This window comes from Ziziphus jujuba, chromosome 7, assembly GCF_031755915.1.
Source record: "Ziziphus jujuba cultivar Dongzao chromosome 7, ASM3175591v1".
Taxonomy (NCBI): domain Eukaryota; kingdom Viridiplantae; phylum Streptophyta; class Magnoliopsida; order Rosales; family Rhamnaceae; genus Ziziphus; species Ziziphus jujuba.
The window spans coordinates 17,109,138-17,127,940 of NC_083385.1; the positions used below are offsets into that span (position 1 = coordinate 17,109,138).

The 18,803-nt window shown below is 34.7% G+C and overlaps 1 long non-coding RNA gene across 1 annotated transcript; it reads right to left on the minus strand.

The window, feature by feature from the left end:
* Positions 1–5,572: 5,572 nt before the first annotated feature.
* On the minus strand, positions 5,573–10,861 carry LOC132804429 (uncharacterized). The gene is made up of 2 exons (XR_009639569.1): positions 6,202–10,861; positions 5,573–5,871 (listed from the first exon to the last, which is right to left on the minus strand). It is a non-coding gene; the product is annotated as an uncharacterized LOC132804429 (long non-coding RNA).
* Positions 10,862–18,803: the final 7,942 nt, after the last annotated feature.

Genomic DNA, 18,803 nt, shown 5'->3' on the forward strand with positions numbered 1-18,803 from the left:
GAATTATGAAGTGAACATCTCAAAAAATGATGGGGGAAATATCTCTCAAACACAAATAAAATTTCAACAATCTCATCTTCAAGAGTAATCAATTTTTCTCTGTCAATAACTCTTTGACATAATCTATTGAAGAATGAACATAATCCAAAAATTGCATTCCTTAAACTTTTAGGTAACAATCCATTCAATGCTACATGTAACACTTGTTTTGCATTAAAATATGCATTAAGATATGGTAATCACGAGATTTAAGACCTATAATTTTGCATTCCTCTACAAAAACAGAATTTCCAACATTTGAACTATAACCGTCTGGAAACTTTAAGTCAAACAACCTCTTGTAAAATGCTTTTTTTCAACCTTTAATAGTGTATGGGGGCTGTAGGAATGTATATTCTATTACCTCGATCTTCAGGATATAAATCTGATCTAATTTTCATGTCTTTTAAGTCCATATGAGCATTTAGTCCATCCTTTAATTTTCCATTAATATTCAAAAGTATATTGATTATGCTTTCACAAACTTTTTTCTCAACATGCATTGCATCCAAACGTAGCAGCGATACCTAAATACATATATATATATATATATATGATGGTATCAAAAATATGATATAAGCTATTATTGTAGAAAATATAAATAAAAATAAATAAATATTAAATACAATAGTGTTTAGTGGCATTTACCTCCAAATATAATAAAGCAAAAAATATTAATCTTTTTTTCTACATTTATATGCTTCCATTGTCGTCTTTCCTTTTCCTTTTGTTACATTTTTCCCATTTATTGGCCAAATCTTTAAGACTCAATACAATGTTACTACCACTAAGGATTCTAGGTTTCCTCCTTTTTTCTTCATTTCCATTAAACCAAGTTTTCTTTTTTCGAAAAGAATGCAATGGTGGCAAAAAGCGCCTATGACCCATATATACAAACTTCTCACTAAATTTTAACCATTGTGAATGTGTATTCTCACCACATATAGGATATGCTATTTTACCTTTTATGGTACATCTAGCAAGATTTCCATAGGCAGGAAAATCATTAATTGTCCACAATAGAATGTCTCTTAAATTAAAAGTAGAATTAATGAATGCATCATAAATGCTAACTCCATTGCTCAACAAATCACGCAAATCCTCTACAAGAGGTTGCAAATATACATCAATATCATTACCAAGTTGTTTAGGTCCAAGAATTAATAGCGTCAACAAAATATTTTCTTTTTTCATACATAATCATGGAGGCAAGTTATAGGTAACAAGAAATACTGGTCAATATCTATAGATAGAGCTTAAATTACTAAAAAGATTAAAACCATCTGTAGTAAGACTGAGTCTCAAATTACGTGGATCCATTGCAAAATCTGGTCATTTCTCATTAATTAGATCCCAAGACAAAGAATTTACTAGATGACGCATTTTGTCATCAACACTTTTATGAGTTGAATGTCATCTTACAAGTTCAGACTTCTTTACTAATTTAAACATTCTCTCAAACCTCAATTCTATATGAAAGTATCTTAAAACTTTAGCTGGCACACCTTTCTTAAATTTTTTTGTTTGTTTATCCATCATCCATCTTGAAAAGCCACATTTTGGACAGTTTTGAAGGTTTCTTATCCTTTCTAAATAAGTAACAATCATTGATGCAAGCATGAATTTTTTCATATTGGAAATCAAATGTTTTAAGAAATTTCCTAGCTGAGTTTGTGGACTTAGGAATTATATTATCAATTGGTAACATATTATGTAAAATCTCTAGAAGTCCGGTGAAACTCCTATTAGACCAGCCATTTGAACTTTAAAGCCTAAAGAAAGATACAATGGTAGACAATTTATTATATTTTATACAACCTGGATATAAAGGTGTTTCTGCATCTTCCAAAAGTTTAGTGAGATTATCATCCATTTTATCTTCTATGTGGTCAGCAAAATCATTATCATTCATGTGTGTAGCTTTAAATAAGTTATATGTTTCAAACATTTTTTTTTCCTCAACACTATCATGAATTGTTTCTCCATGGTGAAACCAATTAGTATATGTAGGATCCATTCTCTTAATAACTAAATGTTCATGTACAATCTCTCCATAATAATGACTTAAGTTTCAACAATCCCTACAAGGACATAGCATCTTCTTTTGGTTTGGTGCATTACTTTCAACCATTTTGACAAAATTTTATGCTACTTTTATATATTCCTCTGTTGCTCTACCAATAAAAATAAAATAAAAAATTACTACGACAATTAATTGCAAAATCTTAAATTTCATAAAATATAAAATTAGCAATTATCAATACCTGTTAAGATGCACCTAGCTTTTATCTATCATGAATATTGCAATGTAAGTTATTTATTCCTTAAATCACCAAGCCAACTCAAACTAACGAGCACCAACTTAGAATCCGTCCAAGAACAAAATATCATAATAACAATAATAATAATAACAGAGAAAATGATAATATATACCAATGAAATTGCATTCTATCATATGAATGATTAAAATGAAATTATAACCATAAAGCATTTTTTTGAATAAATGGTGCCAATTTATTATATAAAGTCTTACTCAAAAATTTAATGGGATCCCCAATTTTTAGAGAGAGATGAGTCTACCATTCACACAATCAAAAAATGATGATACCTTTTAATTGTTTTAGTAATGTGTTTTCTCAAGTACTATTGGCAATTTATATATATCTGAAGTAAAATAGGAATTATTATTAATGAGAAAAATGGATACTTCTCCATATTGACAATACACCATATTAATAACAGATTACAAGAGAAAAAATAGGAAACTAACTCAAAATAGGAAACTAACTCAATCCTAAATATATGAAATCTATCTAACTGAATCCCTCAATTAAAGAGATTTCAACTGAACTCCTAATTTATTTACAACTCATCTAAAACTCGACACTGCCTCTCAAGCTGAGGAATAGATGTCTTCCATTCCCAGCTTGAATATGAGATCATGGAATCTTGAACTGTTAGCCCCTTTGTTAAAACATCAACTAATTGACGTTTCAAAGGAGCATAGGACATACACACTAATCCTTCCTCCAAATTTTTTTTAATGAAATGTCTATCAATTTCAATGTGCTTTGTCCTATTGTGTTGAATAGGATTATGAGCAATATTGATGGCTGACTTGTTGTCACAATAGAGCTTTATGGGACATTCCCATTTGACTTTTAAGTCATCTAAAATAATCTTCAACCAGAGTAGTTCACATAATCCTTGAGCAATAGCCCTAAATTCTGATTCTGTAGATGACCTAGCCACCACATTTTGCTTCTTGCTCCTCCACATCACTAGATTTCCACCAAGGAAAGTACAATACCCTATAGTTGATCTTCTATCCACTAGGGAACATACATAGTCAAAATCAGTGTAAGCTTCTAAAGCCAGAGTATCGTTCTTCCTGAATAGAATTCATTTTCCCGGATTGCCTTTCAAGTAATGTAGCACCTTGTAAACAGCTTGAAGATGGGATTCTCTGGGATCATGCATGAATTGACTGATCACACTCACAGAGTATGCTATGTTTGCCCGAGTATGAGTAAGGTATATGAGTCTACTAACCAACCTTTGGTACATTCTTTTGTCAATAGCTGGTTCTTCCTTAGTTTCACCTAGCTTGTGATTTGGATCCATTGGGTTAAATGCTGGTTTATAACCGATTTTCCATGTTTTTATCAATAGATCAGTCACATACTTTTGCGAAGAAATGAAGATTCCTTGTGTGGAATATGCTCCTCAGTATCGAGGAAATACTTCAGTTTACCTAGTTCTTTTATTTCAAACTCCACTAGTTTCTGCTTCAATTCATGCTTCTCTTTCTCATCATTTCCAGTCACTATGATGTCATCTACATAGACTAGAAGAGCAATCACCTTTCCTGCAGTTGAATGCTTATTGAAGAGAGTGTGATCACCCTGGCTTTGTTTATACCTAGACTTCTTCATGACTTTTGTAAATCTTCCAAACCATGCTCTAGGGGATTGTTTTAACCCATAAAGGGCCTTCCTTAACTTACACACTTTGTTACCTGTGTCCTCTACAAATCCCGATGGAATGTTCATGTAAATTTCTTCATCTATATCCCCATGGAGAAATGCGTTTTTAACATCATACTATAGGAGTGGCCAAGTTAAGTGGGCAGCCAATGACAGCAGGACTCTCACTGTGTTCATTTTTGCAACTGGAGCAAAGGTTTCCTGATAATCATCCCCATAAGTCTGAGTATATCCTTTTGGCACCAATTTTCCTTTATTTCTCTCAAGAGATCCATTAGCTTTTTATTTCAGTGTGAAAATCCACTTATAATCAACAATGTTCTTCCCCTTCGGTTTATCAACAATCTCCCACATGTTATTCTTTTCTAATACATACATTTCCTCCCTCATAGCATCCCTCCATTCTTTTTTTGACAATGCCTCAGACACAGTGTTAGGGATAATGATGGTGTTTAGGCTTATAATGAATCTTTTGTGGGTTGGTAATAAGTGTTTAAGTGAGACATACTGAGATAGTGGATAGAGTGGTCGTTTTGTATATTCCCTGGTACCTTTTTTAACAGCAATGGGAAGATCTTGGTTGTCTATCGAGTCAGTGGATGTTTCGCTTAATTGTAAAGGTGGGTCAGATTTTACCGTAATCCTATTACCAGGATCTAAGTTAGATTCTTGGACCTATATCAGTTCTGGAACGGCCTTTCTCCTTGAATACACATGAGAAGTGATTCGGGTTCAACTGCACGAACTGGAACATGAGGAAGGTCAAGAGCTATAAGTGGTTCAAATGACTCATAAAGGCTATCCTCCATCATTGAAATCTCTCTCGAAGGAGAAGACTTGGAGAAAAATGGTGTATATTCAAAGAAGGTGACATCTACAAAAATGTAAAACTTCCTGGATGAATGATTGTAATACTTGTACCCCTTTTAAGTGGATGAGTAGCATAGGAAAACACATTTGATGGCTCGAGGATCTAACTTACCCCTATGTTGGCCGTGGATATGGACAAAGGCAATGCACCAAAATACTCTAGGAGTGAGCCCATTTGAGGTTCCGAAACGAGGGTAGAAACTGTTGAGAAGATCTATGGGACTCTTGTTGTCTAATACATGTAAAGAAAGTATATTTATCATGTGTGTGGCAATAAGGACAGTTTCCCCGCAATAGGACTTAGGAACATTGCCTTGGAAAAGAAGAACTCGAGTGGTATTGAGTAAATGCCTAGTTTTCCTTTCAGCTACCCCATTTTGTTGGGGTATGTTAACACATGATGAATCATGGATAATATCCTGTGATTGAAAGTAGGAGGACAAAATTTGGTTGAAGTAATCTCTAGCATTGTTTGTTCGAAAGCTTTTCATTTTGACCCCAAATTGGGTTTTAATTATTGAATGGAAATTAGATATAACAATGCTAACATCAGATTTTTGTTTAAAGAAAAAGAGCCATATAACCCGAGTGTAATCATCAATTAAAGATAGAAACCAATGAGCCCTAGAAACACTAGGTATGGTGGAAGGACCCCATATGTCACTATGAATAAAATGGAATTATAAGAACTTCTTTTATTACTAATAGGAAAAGATACATGGTTATGCTTTGCCAATTCGCAAATATCACAATGAAACTCAAAAATATCTTATCCTTGGAACAAATGAGGAAACATGACTTTTAAAACCCTAAAAGATGGATGACCAAGGTGTCGGTGATACAACCAGATGGTATCTTTATTTGAAGAGTTGAGAAAAGACAAAGATAAAGGCGTCCTAATCTTCTGAGATGAATCAAGGTAGTAAAGGCCATTTCTTTCCTTAGCAAGTCCAATCCTCCTCCCTGAGCCCTAATCCTGAAAAACAATATAAGAATGAGAAAAAAATAGCATAACATTGAAGGTCATGAGTATGTTTTTGAATGGAAACAAGGCTGGCTAACAATTTTGGTACATAAAGGACATTTTTAAGGATAAGGGTAGGTGTTATGCGTATGTCTCCGAATCCTGCAACAATAGTTAAAAAGCCATTGGCCATTACAATTTTCTTGTTACTTGGGCTTAGGTTATAGGTGTGAAAAAACTGAGATGTGAGGGTCATACGGTCTGTGGCATCGAAGTTTATTATCCATGAATTATTGTAAAATTTGTCTTAGGCACTCATGCAAAAAAGAAGTGAAGGTTTACCTGAGAGAGCCAATGAAAACACTCCAGAAGGTTTGTCAAGAGATCCCAGCAAGCCTCTCAGCTTGTCAATTTCTTCACTGTTAAGCCCTCCTATTGCTGAATTTTCCTCAATTTTGGACTGTTCTGTCATGTGTGCCTGAGATCTTTACTACCCCCACCATTTTTCCCCACTCTCGGCTTGTTGACTTACCATTTAGATTCCAACATATCTCCTTGGTGTACCTCGGTTTCTTGCAGTTGTTAAATCAGAGATTATCCTTGTTCTCTCTACCCTGGTGTTTAGGCAGATCACTTTTTTCTTTCTCTTGTTGATATGTTTTTGCAGCTAGGGTTGACCCGTCCATGGTTTGTGGTTCGAGCATAGCAATTCTTCGACTTTCTTCTGCTCGGATTAATGAAATTTTCTCTTCTAAAGATGGTGTACATTTCTTGCCAATGATTTGAATCCTGACCTGATCCAATTTAGGCTCAATCCAGCCAAAAAATCATACACACGATCTTTTTCAATAAAGTTATTTAAGATCACAGCATCTTCAGGATGCTTCATCTTAATCACTTGGTAATAATCTAGTTCTTACCACAGATTTTGCAAAAGATTTGCATATTCTGTGATAGATTTGTCTCCTTGTTAAGTGGATCTAGCTTTGACTTTGATCTAATATACTTAGGCGGCATTACGAGCTTTTGAGTAGGTGCGATGAATGCAGTCCCAAATTTCCTTTGCAGTGGTCAAAAACATCCAAGTGTCAATAATTGTTGGTTCCATGGAGTCCCACAACCAGGACATAATCATAGAATCTTCCTCGTCCCATGCTTCGAAGATTGGATCCTAATTGTTGGTTCCATTGGATCCTCTGTAGTTCTCCAATTTTCTGGACCGAGTTGGATTCTTCAGATGAGTTAGGTTTGCTAAAAATGAAAGTTGCCATCGTAAAGGAAAGAAATCCATGGAAAGTAAGGGAAATGCCAGCAATGAAAGTTGGAATACGTAAAAGAAGGAACCCAACGATGAAGGCTAGAAAAAAAAGAGAAGGAACCTAGGAAAAATTCTAAGGCTCTGATAGCATGAAGTACAATAGGAATTATTATTAATGAGAAAAATGGATACTTCTCCATATTGACAATACACCATATTATATAACAGATTACAAGAGAAAAAATAGAAAACTAACTCAAAACAGGAAACTAACTCAATCCTAATATATGCAATCTATCTAACTGAATCCCTCAATTAAAGGGATTTCAACTGATCTCCTAATCTATTTACAGTTCATCTACAACTCAACAATATCTTCTATATTTTCCACTCGAAGATGTGCTAGCACTTGATCTACTAAAAGTTGCATCGAAATAAATTTTGCAGGTCCAATCGACGCAAGCAATCTAAAGATTGAAATATGATTCAGAGCAGGAAAAAATATCAATCATAAAAAGATTTCTTGGATTAAGTTTTACTCTGAATGCTCGCGCACTTTTGATCCATAATATTTTTTATTCTCCAAGTACAAACAACTATAAATATTAGTATAACATAATGTCAATAAAAATAAATACTCATTGACCTCCCAGAAAAAAAAAAAAAAAAAGTTCATTTGCAAAATGCCCAGCCTACCATGGTTAAACCTTAATTTTTTTATCAATATATCTCATAAGAGATCAATGGTACCCCTTTCTGGGTTGAAAGCACCAGCAATGACTAGTATGCAAAAATTGAAACAACATATTAATTTGTGCTACTAGTGGCACAAGTTGTATGTCTCTCTAATGGATGAAACCTTGCCCGTTTCTTCCCACATTATAATTTTTTTCCTCATTAATTACTAACCTATCAAAGATAAAATTACTTCCAAATTATTATTAGAGCTGATCAACAAATATTGAAGCTTGTTAACTAGCAAGCCTAAAAGCAAGTCAAGTGTATGACAAAAAGATAATCTTGTCAGCCCAACCATTTTGAGTTGGCAATTTTTCTTGACAATGTTGAGGCTACAATAGCAATAACTATCATCATTATTTAAAGTTGACTGTGTTCACAACTTCACAATTTAAAATTCCCATCAGAAGAGGGAAAAGTACATCATGAAGCATGAAAACATACAGAAACCAAATACATTGCAAATAATGAACTAGCAGTCCTGGTGCTCCTCAAATATTTAAAGTTTCACTAACAAAGACTAGGATGTTAACCCACCATTGAATCTATCCTTATTTTTATAAAATCTGAAAAACTAAAATGAATGCACATATAAACTTTATAAGACCACATCTTGACCATCATACAACCCACAAATTTGCAACAAATACTAATGCCATTGTGCCTTGACTAAATGATTGTGTGTGCCTTAACTAAAGGATTGTGTGTGCCATTCAATCCTCCTAGCTCCAATATCAATTTTTTTTTTTTTTTTTTTTTTTTTTGGGAAAGCTACAAGCCGTAACATTGACAAATAAAGTGGATACATTAAAAGAAAACATTTGTTAAGAAAAAGTTAGGTATGAATTGGTTTTCAATACATATATATATGATGTTAGAAGTATATTTTAATTGGACCCGATAACAAAAACACCACTCAAAAAATTAATTGAAAGGTTCATTATGCTGTTTTTGAAAATATTCTTTAGAAATAGTATTCTGCAAGCTTCTCGAAGGAGGCAAGTTACTTACTAATACCAGTGTGCCCTGACTAAAGGATTGTGTGTGCCATTTAAACAGATTTTCTTCACAAATGTGAATTATTACCCATTAGAATGTCAGGATTAAACACATAAAGAATCTTTATTTCTTATATATTACAAGTATGTTAAAAAACCAGTCCCCTCCCAATATCCAACCCTCTTTGTAGTCCCACTATATCCCTCCATCAATCGTGAGCAAATGACCCACAACCTTTATTAGTTTACCTCCCTTTTCCTTTCCTTGATTCAAACCCATAAAAAATTCTAACTAAATCTTCCAATGACCAATACATTTTAATAAATTTAATCTCGATTGGATCGTCCCAATATTGTGTCAACATAATCAATAATGTAAGGAGACTAGCTATCAGCCACATGAATTTAATTTGCTTTATTATGGTATGCATGTGTCATTGGGATACATATGAAGCAATAATTGAAACAATATCTGGTCAATCATGAGTCATTCACCAAAGAAAATAGTACAAAGATCTTGCAGCTAGCACAATATTAAGAAACAAGTAGAGATGCGACATGGACAGAGGCTTGTAGTTATACATAAAGAGATAGAGATTGAAACCAAGAAAGTATAGAATGTATAGGGCAGGTTAACTTAGCATCAGTTACCACAAAAGAATAAAAAAGAAAAGTAGTAGAAAGAAAAAAACTTAAAAAAACTTAAAAGGAAAAAGGAAGTAGAAGAGCATACAATTGCACTAATCCCCACTAAGCTTGTTTTGTACGAGAATGTGAGTAGCTTCAATGAAATTACTGATTGCCAAGAATTTATTAAAAAAGAGCACAATATCAAAAAGAAAGAACCAACCTCTTATTTGCCCACAAATATGAAAAATAACGGCCAAATCTCTTCAAACCCAATTGAGAGCAATGCAACTCTACCAAAATGAGAAAGCGCAGCTTGATGCTGATATATTTATATATATTATTACGCACAACTAGATGCTGGTATATTTATATATATTATTGTACAACACAAAAGTAAGAATGGGAATTCTATAGTCTAACGTAGATTCTTTGAAGTCCTACCAATCCATTATCTATATGTCATTATTCCTTGAATATAGGGTAGGTTAACTTAGCATCAATTACCACAAAAGAATAAAATAAAATAAAATGTAGTAGAAGGAAAAAAACTGAAAAGGAAAAGTTAGTAGAAGAGCATAAAATTGCACTAATCCCCACTAAACCTCTGTTTTGTACGAGAGTGTGCGGAATTTTATTAAGGAGCTTGGAATGCATTCTAGCAATCATAGTACGATGAAGAAAAGCCAGATTTTGACGAAGGAATGAAGTAACCATCAAACTCCTCAATAAAAATCAACAAACAAACAAGATGCCGTGACCGGTTAGAAGATACTAGTGAACCTGCCAGATGACATCAGAGTCCAGATAGACTGAACTTAATTGAATGGAACAAAGAAGAGAGACTGACCAAGGGAAAAAACACAGACCAACTACGCCTGCTTTCTCTATAGGAATTGGTAATACTTGGTCTTTGAGGAAGCGGTGGCAAGGCAGAGGATTCTAACCAAATTCTATCGAGATAGCAATTGAAACAAAAAAAAAAAAAAAGGGGCTTCATATATTTCAGAAAAAGACTAGTTTTTTCGAAGCCTCTTGTTCATATCTCTCATCAAAAGGACTGAGTTCATATTTTCCAGATTCGACTATAAACCAGATAGTGAGGGGGAAAAAAAAAAAAAAAAAAGCATAAGCTACCTCGTTAGTCGTTTGAAAGCAACTTCAAAGATTCCTTCCTTGGTTGGCCAACGTTCTTGTGTGAGTAGCTTCATTGAAGTTTCTGATTGCCAATTCTAATGGCCACTCAGTTCCAATGATCCTTACTTTCAGCAATGACAGTCTATCATGAAAGTATTTGTAGAACATAGAAGTCTAGAGAGATAGGGCAAAGGGTAGAGAGACGTACGTTTTTCTTTTTTTTGTGAAACCTTATTTTATTTTATTTTATTTTAAAAGTATTATGTTTGTAAAAAGGATTAAAAGAAAAGCACCTTTATCATTGTGAATAAAGGAAATTTAATTGAAAAACATGCTTAAAAAAAATTGCACGAAAGAAAATAAATGTGTGGTGCGCAAATAAGAAAGGATGCGTAAAAGGAAATTTTTTTTTTTCCTTTAATAATGTTATTATATACTTAATAAATGCTATTAAAAAATAATATTATGTTAGATTAATTTTAAACTGTATAAAGTGAAGTAAAAATGCTATTATTTTATATTAGAATAGCATTTTTCTAAAATGCTATAATCAAATGCTATAAAAGCTTAAATATGTTGTAGTGGTTTATAACTGTCAAATCTAGTTCCCATCTATCTGTCCTAGCGCAAGAGGAGTACGCCCTTACTTAAAATTTTCCCTTCAAGAACAGATTCCCTCTTTCTTCTTTGCTCAAGAAAAATAAAATAAAAAATAAAAACTAATGCTACAGATATCACGTATGTATGAAAAAAGTGAAAACAGTACCTTTGGCATAGTTTACTATGGGGGAGAAAGGTGCTGGAACATGGCTGCTTTTTTGGAGAGCTTGTCATAATATTATTTCATTTTATGTACATATTTTTTGTTTAAAAGGAAAATTCTCAAGGTAATAATTGTAGTGTTCATAGAGACGCAATTGAAGATATATATATATATATATATATTGCATATGCTTTATGGTTTATATTACGTCCAATGGTAAGTGGTATATGGAATAAGATAGAATTTTACAATCACTTAAACAGTTTTGAACTTGGTTCTTTTGCAGATTCGTTTTATTGAACTAAAAGTCATCTATCAAAATTTTCAATTGGAGAGATTTTCATATGTATGCTGGGAACTTTGGAGCCAACGTAATGCACGTATGCATGGATTAGAAACAAAGTTGAAGTCGTCTCAATTTATATAACCTCTAGTTGATAGATCAACACCACCAAAGAAACAAAATTTCAGTAACAAATTTATTTATAATCATCTCAACAATTCAATTTGAGATAGTACGATTACATCATCATTGTAAAATTTTCCTATGTCACGGAAATATTCCCCACTATTCACGTAACAATTCTTACAAATTTGAGTAGCCTGAAACCAATTAAAGATATCGAACAACATTAAATCAAAAGAAAAAAGTAAGATAAGGATCTCAATACCCAAAAAAGTAAAAAGCAAATTCTATTATACTTGATGTGCATCAATCCCATGGACATAACATAATCTTCAAATAAAATCAGGGATGGTACAAATTTAGCAGATATGTATATGTATTTGAAAGCTATAAAATCAAAAATGAAAATTCCAACTAAACTAAAACCATACAATTTGTAAATTCCACTGATTTTATATAGCCCCCATATGTTGTAGGTCTTCACCAACAATTCTGTCAGGTTCAGTCAAGTCCCTTTCAATTACATGCTTCAGTCCAGTCCCTTTCAATTACATGCACTTGCCAATCATCCTGAAAAGCATGCAGTGATCATAGTCACACAAAAATTACTTGGATTGCCAATGGTTTCTCAATGAAGTATTAAACACTTTAATTTCCATCCAAATCCAGAAAAGAGAGATCTATGAAATATATAGGATCACGTAGACCTGTAATATGAAGTATTAACACATCAAGAGGTTGGAAGATGGAAGTCGGTATATCATACAATCAGATGAAGTACAAGGAGGCAAAAAGAAAGTATTTTATAATTTAATGACATAAAACCAAAGCAGAAAGAAGGGGATTGTAACACCCCGTCCCGAATCGCACCGGAATCCGTGCACGTTGACCAAGATTGACCGTTGACCGTTCACCGAGGTTGACCGTTGACCGTTGACCAAATGGGTCAAAAGTTGACTTTTTGACTCGGTGGGAATTTCGAGTTGACCAGGGTACCGTGGCGAAGTGCACGATGCCACGAGTTCGTAGACTGGTAGCACGTCGAAAACGGAGCTACGGTTTGAAAGTTATGGACGAAACAAGTTGCGGACCAAACTGTCCAAGGGGTGCCGGAGTTGACTTTTTGTTTATGGGGAATTGAGCTTTGACTCATGCATGGTTGTGAAGTGCTCGTCGATACGAGTTCACAGACTAGCGGCACGCTCAAAACGGACATCCGGTTAAAAAGTTATGGACGTTTGAAGTTTACCGTATACCGTATTATTTTAATGTTTTTTGGGTCGGTGAACAGTGAAACACCACGTGTCAGCTTCTGATTGGTCCACGTGGCATGAACAGTGTCACGAAGGGGTTTTATTTGTTAAAACACTCGGGGAAGAGAGAGAAAGAGAGAGAGGAGAGAGAAAGAGAGAGAGGAGAGAGAAAGAAAGAGAGGAGAGAGAGAGAGAGTCACCGGCCACGGGTCATTTTCACGTTTTCTGGCCTAGTTACTGTACATGCACCGGCCATCCAGATTGCCCACCTCATTTCCGGCAAAACCTCCAAATTTCACGGCGGACGGCCGCTGGACGCGCCCGGATCGGACGTCCGAAGTTCGGCGGCGAGTTTTTCCCCTCCACCGCCGGCCACCGCGAATCGACCCTATTCCGGCCGATCTACAGTACACACGCCGTACACCCATCATCCTCTCCTCAAGTCCGGCCTACCCACCAAAAATCAGGGCCATCGGACTACCGACGCGCCGGGATCGGAGCGTTTTCCGGCGAGGGGTCGGAAATCTTCAAACGGTGATTTCTCCGCCGTCCGACCTCCGTTTTGCTCACCGCCGGTCCCGTTGGGTTGCTCTCCTCAAGATCTACAAGACTGCAAAATTTCACAGCCAACGGCCACCGCACGCGCCGCCGCCGGCGACGGTTGCCGGTGACCGGGGCGGCCCGCCGGAAATTACTGTTCCGGCGAGTACCCGAAATTCCGGCCAGCTCCAGTCCGCTGTGTTCGACCTCCTGAACCTGAATCCGGCATCCGTTTCCGCCAATTCGCGACGGTTTGGGAGAATTGCGAAGCCGAAACCCGAAAAGCTTCCCGACGAAATTCAAACCCCGTCGGGTACGATCATCGAAAATTAAGACCGGATCTGTGATTAGCATCACTCGAGCTTCGATTCGGTATATAACTCGTAAATTCTAGATATCGTTTGTGTTTTGACCCCCCGGGTACCGGGTATTATTTACCCGATTAAAATATTAATTTATTTGACTGTCTGTGAATTTTGTTCTAGGAGCACCGGTGAGTCGTAGAATTGATCCCGTAGTGGATCATGGGTTAATTGCGTGCTCCAGGTGAGTGACCCACCTTCAAATTAATTTTGGGAAATTTAATTTGTGAATATAATATGTGTGTGATTTAAATATTTGGAATTTAAATTCTATGTGCCAAATAGTTATTCAATTTATTATGGAATTATTTATGAATTTATTGGATTTAAGAAAATGTGCATTTTATAAAATTATGCCATGTGAAATTATTTTATGGATTTGAGGATTTTGAAATTGGTGTGGTTTTAATAGTAAAATGGGCACGATTTGATTTTCAAATATTTCAAGGAAAATATTTGGTTATATTGGTGATTTCAATTTTTATAAAATATGCCCATGGAATATTATGAGATTTGATTATGATATTTCGAGAAATTATTATGCTTGGAAAAATGTGGATATTTGAATTGATGGATTTTGGGAGTTGGTGGATTTGAAAATCATGGAATTTATGGTATTGATTATAAAGAAATTACGGAGAATTTCCGAGTTCAAGCGGATGGATTATGCCCGCTATGCTTATGAAAAATGTGAAATTTGTTATATAATTTAAAATTGTGAAATTTATGATTTTTAGATGCACCGTGCACGTACTGGTGTTCTGTTTATATGTGATATGGTTAGTGTGCACACGGTTGTGATTAGCGCGCAGGTGGGTGTGATTAGCGCGCAGGTGATGTGATTAGCGCGCAGGTGGGTGTGAGTAGCGCGCGGTTGATATTATGAGGGTGTCCTGTGGATGCCATCGGAGAGGGCGGCCACCCCCCTTTGGCCGGGACACCAGGTTAGCAGCGGCGCAGTGGGACGCCACACGACCGTATGCCGGTTTCTCTCTATAACCTCCTGTCTGGCAGTACCTCGGGACGCTGGGTACTCTGGCGCCACTGGTATATAGTGGGTGCATCAAATGATTTTCAGAACTGTGTTTTAAAAATAAAATGTTTGGAAACTGTATTGGAATTAAAAATATAATTATTACTGTTCGGATATTTATTTGATGTCTTGGTTTTCGGGGAATATGAATAAAGGGTTTTGTGAAAATGTTTTAAAAGGGGAACCTTTCCAACTGAGAGAATTGTAAGGGTTTTGAGAGAAATTATTATTTCCAAATAATTATTATTTATACTTATTACTGTGATATTATATGGTATAGTAGTAGGGTCGCTCACTGAGATGATTAGCATCTCACACTCTTAAATTCCGTTCCTCTAGGTACCAGGTTGTCGGTGTTCATCCAGAGCGGACTTGATCTTCATCGCTGTTTTACTTCGTGAAGTACCCTGTTCTTCTTTATTGCAGTTGTACTATTTCTTTCACTCTTGTTGTATTTATCTTGCACTGGATTACTGTATTTTTGTTTTGAAGTGCTGAAATTTGTGGAACCAATTTGTAGTTGTGGGAGGAATAAGGGGATATTTTTGAAGTGTGTTTTCAGTGTAGGTAAATTTGTGGTAAGTAAATCCCTTAGGGGAGGTGCTGCCGGATTTTCCGTTGGAAGGTTCGGTGGTATTTCCCTGGGATCAGGGCTGTCTAGGGTTTCGGAGGAGGAATTCTGGACGGGTCCTGACAGAGATGGGAAAAATTAAAATGATATGAAAAGTAAATTGAAGCCATATATTAGCTAAGTTCATCTTTGTTTTGGATTAAAGTAATGATTATTCAAGACGTCAATAGAAACAATAAATAAAAAACAAAGCACATTTATCCAGCAAAACTTGTACACCTTTACAATTATTTATTGCAACCTTTATTTCGATCATGATCAATAAATCACCTTAAATAGAAATATAAAGTTTCAAAACTTTAAACTTCCTTTACAGATCCAAAAGGAACTTATCAACAAGCTCAAAATTAATACCTTTGGAGTGAACCTACAAATAAGAATAAATTTACATGGGCTTTAAGCATGTATACTAATAGAGCCAAGTTCAACATAAATGTCAGGATGAAAAGAAGGCAGAATACAAATTTCACTAAACAACCAAGCCTATATATAAAAAATGGGATGTATTGACCGTTTGCCTTTCGATAAACTTCATATTACTGTTTTATATATATATATATATATATATATATATCAATAATAGTTTCATTAATAAATCAATGTAATATTTGTTGAAAAGGTGGTAATCTTGCCACCTTGTGCAAACCATAGTTCACCAAGGTTTGCACCTTCTTTCTTTCTTTACAAAAAATATTTTGTTGAATGTTTTAAAGTAATATTTATGTCTATGTTTTATGTTCCTTTTAATGTCTTTTGAATGTCTAATTTTTGTTGTATTTAGCTTAGGAATTGTCTGTTTGTGAGATATTGATTTTCTTGTGTAAAATGGCAATGTGCTGGAAATTATGTTTCTAGCAACATAATTCCAGTGTTGGGGCTGGCATATTCTGGGTTTTTAGAACCATGTTATGGTTTTTGGATATATTTTAATACACATGTAAAATAAAATATAACAAAAAGAATAACTTAAGGACTTGGGAAGCCCAAGATATGCAGGCTGTAAGTTGGCATAACTGCTGAGATTTCCAACAGTTATGGCCCACGGGTTTTAGATGAATTGGAAGCCTTACCCAATTCTTTTGAATCTGGTCTTCTCCATATTTCATCCTTAATATTTCAACATGCCACATGTGAAATTAAACCAATTTGGATGAAGATATCTTAGCCTTCCATCAGGTCAAAATAGCATTACCTGATTTGGTAGAGACAGCCTTTTAAAGTTCAAAATCTCACCAACCTTTGCATATTTGTGCACTCACATGTGAGCTGGTATTTGAATGTTTTGTATCAAATTATTGGATGTGAAATTTGTATTTTTGAATTTTAAAGACTTCTATTTGGTCTCACATGTATTTCACATGTGTGAGACAAGTTAATATAATACAACAATGAAATGAAAAACAAAAATGAATTGTGTTGTCTAGTTTGTGTGGCCTACTTTAGCATCTTCTCTTCTTCTTCATCTTCTTCTTCTTCCTTCCAAACTGAAACCCTAACAAATCTCAATATCACCATACCAAAAAAAAAACACAAAAATCACCTCAATACCAAACCGAAAAACGGATTAAAGGTTGTGCACAAGACTAACACTTTGTGTACAACACGGTTGACCAAGTAAACCCAAAAATCACACCAAACTCCAACAATATTTACAACTCTTTCACAAGATACACTATATATATATATATATATATATGTTGTAAAAAAATATATTTACAACATGGCCCTTAGTAATTTTATTTTATTTTTAATCATTGTTGTAAATACATTTTTTTTTAACAACTACTATCTTATATATGCCTTTTAGCTTTTAAAAATTCACTTTAATAAATAATCTATTATACACGTTACAAAAGCATTTTTTTTTTTTTTTTGGGTAGTGAACTTGGTACGCGATATCACCATACTAAAAACAAACACAAAAATCACCTCAATACCAAACCGAAAATCGAATTAAAGGTTGTGCATAAGACTAACACCTTATACAACATTCTTGACCCAGTGAACTTAAAAACCACACCAAAGTCCAACAATATTTACAACTCTTTCACAAGTTACACTATATATATGTTGTAAAAAAATTTATTTACAACATGGCCCTTAGTGATTTTGTTTTTTCTTTTTTTAATCATTGTTGTAAATACATATTTTTTTAACAACTACTATCTTATATATGCCTCTTAGGTTTTAAAAGTTCACTTTAATAAATAATCTATTATACATGTTGCAAAAGCTTTTTTTTTTTTTTTTGGGTAGTGAACTTGGTAAACGATTTGTGTGACATCTGATTGTCACTCCCCACTGAAATATGCGTAAAAAATGGGGAATGTATCTTGGACTTCATCGTCCATGTCCAGCTAAAAAGGCTAATAAATGCATGCATGCTATTTGTGTCACCAATACCCATACGATTCCAAAAGTAAAATTTGGATTTTCCAATACCTGTGGTTAGTGCATATGTTCTGCTTTTACATTACAAAAACTTAAGTGTATCATACACAAACAGTTAGCATTGAAATTGAAGTTTGTTAATAAGTGCTGCTTGTTGAAGTTGATAAGCAAGGATACTGGAAAATATATCTTAATACGTCCGCAAGGAACTCCTCATTTGTACATAACAGATTTTAGGATTGGAAAAATTCTAACATGCTATGCAATTGAATATCAAAATTCTGGGTATACACTTGCAGAAAAAATAGTAGTTTGTATTAGAACATAGTGCGTTTTTATACAATGATATACTTTCCATTTGTAATGTGAATGCGTTTGCATGCTGGTCTGATTTGTTAAAAAAAAAAAAAAAGAGAGAGAGAAAATAGATCTTCTTTTTAGGGAAACAAAATTAGTAACTAGATGAAAAATGTTTTCATCTAAGTTCAAATTTGAACCTTAGTGTGAAGTCCCACATTGGTTGGAAAGAGGAACGAAGCATGGCTTATAAGCGTATGGATACATTTCCCTTGTAGACGTATTCCCATGAGTGAAAGTAAAACCGTGAGGAGTAGGATTGGGCTCACCAGCTAACTTCCAAAGTAGACAATATCTCGGTTGGGCCTTAGAGGCCTGGGCCAGTGGGATTGGCAAGTAGGAGTCGGAAGAGGATTCCCCCTAACCACTGAGACGCATTTTAAACCCGTGAGGGCTGGGTTGTAAAAGGATTCCCCAGGCCCAAAGCGGACAATATCTACATGCGGATGG